General features: G+C 43.7%; 1 protein-coding gene across 3 annotated transcripts in view; it reads right to left on the reverse strand.

Annotated features, from left to right (window-relative positions):
- The window catches only part of TRANK1 (tetratricopeptide repeat and ankyrin repeat containing 1), a 65,073-nt gene extending 56,024 nt beyond the window's left edge, over positions 1 to 9,049 (reverse strand). For 2 of the 3 annotated variants that reach the window (XM_077786602.1, XM_021553324.3), the window contains exon 1: positions 8,990 to 9,049. The gene's annotated coding sequence lies outside the window, so the exon portion shown is untranslated. Of the gene's footprint in view, positions 1 to 6,455; positions 6,496 to 8,989 lie in introns of those variants that run through there. The other variant, XM_077786598.1, reaches the window with a different exon arrangement.
- Between the last annotated feature and the right edge of the window lie 945 nt (positions 9,050 to 9,994).

A 9,994-nucleotide genomic window follows, 5' to 3' on the forward strand; every position in this document is an offset into this window, starting at 1 on the left:
ACATAAACCTCAGCTCACCCCCCTACTCCCTGAGTGGATGGGGGGGAGAATTAGGGGGAAAAAAAAGTAAAATTTGTGTGTTGGCATAAAAATAGTTTAACATCATAGAAAAAGAAGGGAAAATACTAACATTGATAGTACTAATAATAAACGTAGAACAAAACAACTAATGCACAGTACAATTGCTCACTACCCACTAAACAACATTCAGCCAGCTCCTGAGGAGTGTCCCTGGCCAGTTTTCCACAGACATTCTATAATAGAGAATATGCATTGGGTGAGTTCAGGTCAGCTGTCCTGGCTGTGTCCCCTCCCAGCTTCCTGTGCCCCTCTGCAGCTGACAGGACAGCATCAGAAACTGAGAAGTCCTTGACTTAGGGCAAACACAGCTCAGCAACTACTGAAACATCAGGGTGTTATCAACATTCTCCTCATACTAAATCTAACACACAGCACTGTACCAGCTACTGAGTAGAAAATTATCCTAGCTGAAAACAGGACTAAAATATCTGCAAGATCTCCTGACTACACAGCAAACTAGATATTTTTAAGTATATGAATTTACAGACAAAGCAAGGAACATTATTGATGTATTTTCTCTGTAGTACTCCTCATGAGGCTGAAACACCAAGAATCAGTGCTGTCTTGTGAGCACAGAGGTATGATGAAGCACACTACAGATAGCACTGTGCCTTTGCATTTATCCAAGCACAAAAAGGTCTTGTCAGGCTCACAAAGTGCACTAAGCATATGGGAGAGCAGCAGCCCACAGCTCTCAAAAGGCAACAGCAGAAAAATCAGGTGAAACCATAAAGCTCAGATCTGCACTGCTTCAGACTGACTGGGAAATGACCTGTCAGAAGTCACATCTTAATTAAACAAATGAACACTCCATGATGATATCTGTAATTGAACCATCAGCTTGCTAATTCCAGGGAAGGACCAAGAATAGATTAAATCCTGGATAAAAACTAAACTCAAGAAAAAGAGGTCCCAGCTACCTGGAGGATGTATGACAATCAGTCATGCTAGAGGTGTAATTTTTCCATTTCTCCCAGGCAAATGAAATCATTACTTTATTGAGCAATGTGCATACAGTACATACTTTAAAAATACTACTTCTCCAGATAGCAAATCAACTGTACTCATAACATATTCAGGGCTTCTTTTACACTGCATGAAATGTATGGTATGAGCATTATTAAGGTGAAAAAAAGGTTAAAAAATAGAGCAACAGAACAATAGAAAAAAAAAACAAGTGCTAAAAGATGGTTCTACCTCATCTTTTGTCTAATTCTTTCAGATTTCAATTCTTTATCATCAGAAAGTTTGACAAATTATTTTCTCAAGAAAAATACCAAAACAGGTTAGCTACACAGGAGTTTTTTCAAGTAGGAATACATATGAACTGGTGGTTTTCCAAATTATAGCTTAATTTCAGTTTTCTTCTTTTTTTAAAGAAAGCTATGCTTCTACTCAGTGTAATATTTTCCCCCAGAATTGTATTTTTGTCTTTTCTTTGGAATATACTAAAAGTACAAGTACAAATAAAAGGCATTTACAAGATATTTAAAAGATTGTTTTTCCCACAGTACAGCAGAAGCAACAACAAACATTTTAAAACAACTTTCCAACGTGTCCTGTGCTGATAAATTTTGCAACTGAACTCCCCATTTAAGATTAGAAGGCAGCATGCCCTCCTCCCCTTTCCAGGCAGCAAGAATTTTCACCAGAATAAAAGTTCCCATCCTTTTCCAGAACTGGAGTTTCCCAGCCAAAACTTTAAACTGTAGATCATATAAATAACTGGGATGTCTGCTGCAGGCTTTAGCAACTACACCCAAGTTTGCAGACCCATGAGATACACTGGGTATGCAGATCTGACATCGAAGTTAATTCTCCAAAAGAACTGCTGTGAAGACTAGCACAGCATGTCTTGCTATTGCCCAACATCTTCCTGCAGCACAAACAATTTTAACTTAAAACCAACAGACTAACAAAGGGCCTATTATGTAAAGTCTATCAAGCGTGAGGAGCATTAAATGAAACTGTTGTCTATTACTCTGCCTTAACTGGCACAGGTAAAAGCCACAGCTGTATCTGGATACAACTCTAGAAAGATTTTTTGGGGGTGAGCGCTGTGGGTTAACCCCACTGGGCAGCTAAGTGCTTGCATCCCACCACCCCTCATGGGATAGGGAAAGAGAAAACAAGAAGTAAAACCAAAAATATTTGTAGGTCAAGATAAAAATTGCACAGTAACCAAAAGAGACCTAGAAGAAGAGAGAAAGATAACAAAGTGATGCAAAGGCAGTCATTAACCACCCCCGTGCCATGGAATAATGCCCAGGTTCCCAAGAGAGGGAAGGCTAGTCCCTCTAAGTCCCCTCCTCTCATCACCATGGCTGAGCATGATGCCATAGGGCACGGACAATCCCTTCTGTCAGTTTGGGTCATCTGCCCAGCTGTGCCCTCTCCCAGTCTCTTGTGCACCCCAAACCTTTTCACCGGGAGACCGAGTGAGGAACAGAAGGCATCAACACCGTGCAAACACTGCTCAGCAATAGCTAAAACATCACTGTGCTATCAGCATTGTTTTGCTTACCAATTTAAAGCACCATGCTAGCTACCATGAAGAAAATTAACTACATCCCAGCCAGACACGTCACCCTCATGAAGCAGGGATTTCTCACACAAAAAGGTGTGGGGCCACCCTAAGGTATGAGAGACCCTTCCCAGGGCATTGTTGAGACCTTATAATTCACAGGAATAAAACAGAAACAAAACAAACAAAAAAAATAAAACAGGCAACATGATCTACTTGGTTTACTTTTTTCATGACTCCTGAGACCAGCAGCCCAAATGTGACAGCAAAATGAAGCACATTAATTTTTACTCACAGAATTAAACCAAAAGATTATACAGTTAAGTCAGAAACAATCTACTCTAAACCCTACTGCTGCCAGTGGTCAAAATTCCCATTTAGTTTACATGTCATCAACCCTTGTGTTACTGTGCTTGTCAGTGTCCCACTGAACTGCTTCAGTCAGACTGCTGTCAGAAGCAGGGAGCTTTAGAGTGGTTACAATGCTAAGTTTTGATTCCTCTTGCTTCAGAAGATAATTTTGAAAACACAAATGGAGACTGCCCAGAAAAGCCATTTGTCACTATTGAAAAATGTTGTGGTCCTTATGCCAGCTATGGGTCTCAAGAGGCCAGCTTATGCTTTCTGAACATCTGAAGCTGGCAGTGCTAAAAATTTCAGAAATCTGAGACTGAACCCCAGCCTTTGATTTTTCTGTCTGCATCTGCTTTACACATTTTAAAAAGAGAAATTGCATGACATTGTTTAATTCACAGAAAAAAATTAGAAGGTCTTCATAGCCATGCTTTTAATTATTTTCAATCCTGAAAGTTAAGCCTTAAGGATCCATCCCTATGGCATTACTCAGTGGTAGAAAAATGTTTTTATTCTCCAAGCGCAGTAGATTTCCATAATTCAAGGAACAAACAAAGTACAGCAATCTTAGGAGCTCTGCATCTGAATTTAAAGAATGGTGACAAATAAGAATCCTCCTATTTTCAGGAAATCTGACTTCTAAAGACTGTGCTTTCCTCGGTCCTATTAAGCAGGCAAATCACTCCTTCTTCCTCATTAACCCAAGATGTAGATATTACAAACTGACAACAGGTTGGAAAAGATGCAACAATACATCTACACTGTGGCTGAGTTACAACTAAACACATTTAATAGCATTCAAATAATTCATGCTTTCACAACAGGAAACCTCAGGGTTCTATTAGCTCTCCTTTAACAAAAGCATCCTGGCTCCAAGAGCATGATGCCAAGAAAGACCATCACCCCTTCTGCTACACCAGAGGAACACACATAATCACAGGATATGATTATATGCAGGTGCTTTTAGTGAAGAGCTTTGGGAATCAGAGGTACAGACCCAAATCTGACTCACATGGCTTTCAAGCTGAATGTATTTTATATTCTATCATTATATAACTTACATATTAATTATTAAACTTATATTGTTCTATTGTATACATTGACTTTATCCAAGCATGAGTTTCTCGTGATCTTTCTCAAGCCCCTGGCCACAGTTTCTCATGATTATTCTTATGATTAAACAATAGTTATATTTAATTACTAAACAATCATCACATCTAACAATTATATCATTTATCATATACTAGCTACATAGGTGCAGTTCTAGTAAGTACAAGGCCTATACTTTCCCAGGGCCTACTAAGCTTAATTTTCCTTCTAACCCCCAAATCCCCATGATTTTAAAACCCTTTCACTATCATCTGCAGCTGCATGCCCACCACTAGGACCATCTGGCACCATGCAGGCAGCCCTGCAGTCACCCAGCAAAAGGACACTACATTCAGATCTTCCAAATGACACTTTCCTCATGACCTGATACAGACATATTTGAATGTCACAGCAGACCCAGTAAAAGAAGGAAAAATACAGGTCAAGAAGGCTGAAAGTGGCCGTAACTATGGCAATGCTCTGCCTGCTAGCCAGTTTTACCTGTTTTCCTGACAACAACAGCTACCAAAGACATATTTAGAGAACACAGTCACCTTTCAATGTGTATAAGCCTAACCTTGACAGTGAAAAGCAGGGAAAAGTTTACTTCTCTCAGTTTTCCACTGCATGCTGAAAAGTGAAATGAAAAATCTGGACATCACCTGTATTTTCAGAGGAGGCCCTGAGGAAACAGCAGAGACAAAAAATAGCAGCTTATAACTGACCAGGTTACAAGCAGACACATTTGGAAATCTCATGAAGAAGACAGGAAAGAAGCTGAGATTTAGACAGAGACATCCTCATGGATCTGCTTAGTCTGAAAATGGTTATAGTGGCATTTGTGACTATCAGAACAATATTATAATTGAATGTTCAGCCAGTATCTCATAAAAAGAGATATTGAAGAAGATGACAATGAAAATGAAGATCTCATATTCAGCCCTTGTAAAATGTCAGCTCATGTTGGAGGAACTGGTCAACTCAAATGAAGAGCCTCTAATTTAGACAGCTTGTCATCACACATCCCTATCATTAGGGATATATTCAGATAGATAGATAGAGATAGCCTTATCTATAGATAGATTCTCACCCAGTCCTACAAAACAAGAAAAAAAAAAAAATTCTGTAAGAAGTCACCTTGCCAGATTTGTACCAGACCTTGGATGTTCCAAAGACCATTAGCTTCCAGTAAAAGCCAGCACCGCTTGGAAAATAATGAATGAGATTCTAGAGCAGATTTGGATTAGATTAGGGCAAGCAGAGAAGCATAGTGATAGCTTCTTATGAGAATGTTGTCCTGAACTCAGCACAAGTTGGACCAAATGAAGTTTCTTTACTGCTTCTGGGCTCTATGGCCAGTCAGCATCCTATACATGACAGAACACCAAAGATAAAGACAGCATGCATCTCTGGAGCTGTGTGCCTCTGAAAAGAAAAAGAGAACCATTTCCCAGGTAAGTGAAGAGAGAGAACATTTTATCAGGTTGTTTCAATCTGAACGAGAGACCTGTGCACAACCTCCATCACTGGACACAAGCAACCCTCAACACCACTTGCAGAATTTTGTTTCTCTAGATACTCTTCCTTCCTAAATGTTAAAGGCAGAAGTATTACTAGGGGAATTCAGGCTACTGTTCTGTAGCTTCACCTATGCAGTACCACACTGATTCAGCACACCTTGACAGCAGAAAGGATCTCTCACTATTGAGGAGGAATTCTCACCTGACCTGGGTCTAGCAGGCAAGCACTATTTCTGTATTTTGGGAGTCAACTGTGAGACTTCTAAGTTCTGGCTGTGCTTTCAAAAGATGTTAAATGGCTGGGGTGAGAGAACACAGAGTGAGACAGAACTTCCCAGGCTGCTCTTCATTTTATACCAAGCTTTCCTTGGAAATGTGCTCTTGTAATCTGATTATTGTAGGGCACAGACATTGTCAGAAACAAGACAAACATCCTTATCAACATTTGGCAAATGCAGCCCAGGATGCAATTAGCACAGATGTCTCACCAAATACAAACCAGATAGGGAGGATTTGTGCAAGGTCTGAATGAAACAAGGGTTACAAACAGAATATACACACAAGGCTTTGGGCTAGGGCCCTGTTCTGGGCAGAGCTGGCCTGAACGACCTCCTAAAGGTCCTCCTTTTTCAGATTACCATTCTATGTTGCTTTCTGTTTGTGCAAACTGTCAGAAAGGAATTATTAATAATAAAGCCCAGCTAACTGATGTCTCCAACCAAACTCACACCTGACACAGCTTGGCAGCTCAATTCTTCTTCAGATGCATGACCACCAAACAGGACTAAAGAAACGGGACCCAAACCCAGCCAGAAGTTGAGCCAGCCCTGCTGACAAGCAGAAATCCATGCAAAACCTCAAGAAGAGGACATTGAAATGTTACTGACCTTTGGAGCAGAGATTTGTGGTTCACTTGCACACAGGAAAGGCACTAGGCAAGGAAGTGACATAGCAAGGAAATTAATACCAGAAGCACCTTACCAGGAACAAGACAACACCTTTCACAAAAAGAGGTGGGTGCACACACCCCAGGACACCAGCTCTGTGCCTGCTTTAGACCCTGGGAAATGACAGTTTCACACCCATGGACAAGATAGAAACGGATGTGACATTCCATGGTATGGAATATCCCTTTGGACAGTTCAGGTTACCTGCCCCAGCTGCCCCTCCCAGCTTTCTGTGCCGTCCACCCAGACTCCGCACTGGTGGGACAAGCTGAAAAACGCTCAACTCAGGATAAGCACTGCTTAGCAACAACAAAAACATCACTGTTTTGTCAACATTATTCTCATCCTAAATCCAAAGCACAGCACTGTACCAGCTACTAGGAAGAATATTAACTCTATCCCAGCCAAAACCAGATGACACCTCAGAACATCCTTCCACCTTTCCTTGCAAGCTTGGCTCAGGCCAAGCACATTTGACTAGCCTTCCTTGAAGACTGTTTCACAGCTTGCAGCAGCAACAGGTCTGGCCTTGCTCCACAGCATATCCTGTTATCCTGTTTTGTTAAGGGAAACAAAACAGGCTTCTTTGCCTTCAGCTTCAAATGAGTCTTCCCTCATTGCAACCTACCAGTAACAAATCATACCTAAGAAAACGAATGGTTGAGCCATGTTTGGAGTTGCTTTTTCAAGAAACACATCTGTTTATACACACAAATACCTATGATTTCCAGTAAATTAAAAAAAGACTTGCATTTTCCATTTTATATACAAAAAAATTATGCAAAAGAATGTTCAATATTCTGTTTGCACAGTGTCATTAATGTGTCAACACAAAAACCACCAAACCTTACAACAGCGGAAATGCTCATCTTTCTGTTTCTCTCTGAAATAACAAGAGTCTCGAAATACCTAGTCTAGCTCAGCCATACAAGACCTAACTCAGTCCAAGAGGGAGCTGTTTACACTGCTGCAGTTGTTTGCTCAGCCTGGCAATGTTCCTGTCATTGTCTCGCTCTTCTTTGCACTGGTGTGGCCTCACCTTGAATACTTCGTGCAGTTTTGGGCACCACGAAATAAAAAACACATTAAGCTGTTAGAGACCATCCAAAGGAGACCACAAGGATGGTGAAGGGTCTGAAGAGGAACCTGTATGGGGAGCAGCTAAGGTCACTTGGTTTATTCAGCCTGAAGGAGAATGAGGGGATAACTCTTTGCTGTCTGTGACTTCCCCATGAGGGAAAGAGGAGGGGTCACCAGCCACAGGACTTGACAAAATTGACTGAAGCTGAATCAGGAAAGGTTTACACTGGAAAGAGGCTCCCCAGGGAAGTGGTCACAATACCAAGTCTGTCTGAGTTAAGAAGCATTTGGACAATGCTCTCAGGTACATGGTGTGATTATCAGGATGGGTGTCCTGTATAGGGCTGGGACTTGGACTCAATGATCCTGATAACTTTCTTCCAACTCAGCATTTCCTATGATTCTGTGACTGGCTAAGAGAAACGGCAACAAACAGCCTGCATATTTCCTTTGTATAGATTCACTAAAGAGGGTATTCACTCTGGAATGAGGAAAAAAAACAAACGAAAACTACCCCAAGACAAAAACACCAAAATTGCCCTAACATCAAGGTTTTCAAGCTTGCACAGTTCACATCCAATGCTTGAAAAACTTAATTGCATGTTGATAAAAAAACACTGATAGGAAATATTCCCTCTGGCGTGTTTTCATGGGAAAGCAAAGCCTCTTCCCATTCTCAATAAATCTGAAGTTATTTCTCTGTAAATCGCTAAAAAAAAAACCATCAAAAGCTGGTGAGAGATCCTTCTGCATTTATTCTTCGGCAGTGCACACTGTGCTCAAACTCCTTTCCAGTTGAAAAAGTCTGTTTTGTTAAGTGACCACTGCACGACCTTGTACAAGAGTTTTGTTTTTCAGGGAAAGGATCCAAAACCACTGAAAACAATGCTTCGCTCCGGGCTATGCTAAAGGAGTTCTCCCTCTTCTTTTCAAGCACGGACACGGCATCCCATCTCCCCCAGCTCCTCCTCGCAAACCATACCAAGCCAACACATACTCCCAGATGCCTGGCCGGAGCAAGAATGCACTCTTCTCCTTTTCCTTCAACCACCCCACACATTCCCTGGCATGCTTCCCAACCAGCACAGCCAGCCCCGCTGCCCACACTCCAAATCCCGCACCCACGCTCCTCGTCGGGGCAGCACGTCCCCCTCCGGAACTGCTCCAGCACGCAGGAAGCTCCCAACAGCCGCCCCGAGATGGGAAGCCAGCCCCGGGAGGCCGCGGCTGCCGCCGCGCTGCACCGAGCATCGATGGAGCGCCGCGGGGGCGCGGGCGGCTCGGCCCGCCGCACCCGCATCCCGGCCGGCTGCCCGTACCGGGAGGGCGAGGGGAGCACAAGGGGTGGCCGAGGAAGCGCATCCATCCAGCCATCCAGCCATCCATCTAACTACCTGCCTCCCTGCCGGCCCGTCCGCCGCCGCCGCCGAGGCGGGCTCCGCTTGTCGCCCTTAAACTCCCCGCCCCGCGTCCCGCCCCGCCGCCCGCGTCACCGTGGGAGTGGGAATGGGGGAATCGAAACAAATCCATGGCGCAAATCCGGCAATCGAAACGAGACCGCCCCGCCCGTGGGGGATGTGTCCCCCTCCCCGTCCCCACCCGCAGCAGGGAGTGTGCTGGCGGTGGGAGGTACCAGGCGGCCATCTCCCCGCCGGAACGTTCGGGAAGTGGCTCTGGGATGGTTCTGGGCTTCCTCCGCAGCGGGAAGCGTGTAGAGTATTTTTTGTTTTAATGACGTAGCAATGCCTTCAGGATACTTGGAAAACCAGCACCCCCGCGTCCGGAGGCGCCGTGCTGTCCCTCTGGCTTCCCACGGCAGCCCCCGCTCAGAGCAAGCTGTGGCTCCTTTGGTCTGGGCAAGCATCACCTGGGGAGTGAAGGCTTCTCCTCCTGCGATGCAATTGTTTGCTAATTTATCGTTTCCCATGCTCTTTTCAAGCCGTAAAAAGTGGATCAATAAGTAAAAAAATACTTCACAGTTCCATGCTTTACCCCTCTGTGAACCACGTTTCTAATCAAGTTTTTCTCTGGCATTGAGTATTATTGCCTGGACGTCTTCCTTTGTATCCGGCTGGCTGGGATGGAGTTAATTTCACTGCCAGCAGCCCCCAGTGTGCTGTGCTTTGCTTTGGGAGCTAAAACCAACATTCCTCTTTCAGCAGTAGGCTGGGGGTGGGCAAGATCTTGGGAGAGGACACAGCCAGGACAGCTGGCCTAAACTGGCCAAAAGGATATTCCAGAACATGTGACGCCTATTCAAATACAAAAGCTAATAGAAAGGAGTAGGAAGGTGCGGCATTCATTATTTACATTTGCCTTCCAGAGCAACCACTACACATGCTGAAGCCCTGCTTCCCAGGTCATGGCCAGATGTTGCTTGCTGATGGGGGGTAGAGAGC

Source organism: Lonchura striata, chromosome 1 (genome assembly GCF_046129695.1).
Source record: "Lonchura striata isolate bLonStr1 chromosome 1, bLonStr1.mat, whole genome shotgun sequence".
Classification (NCBI taxonomy): Eukaryota; Metazoa; Chordata; class Aves; order Passeriformes; family Estrildidae; genus Lonchura; species Lonchura striata.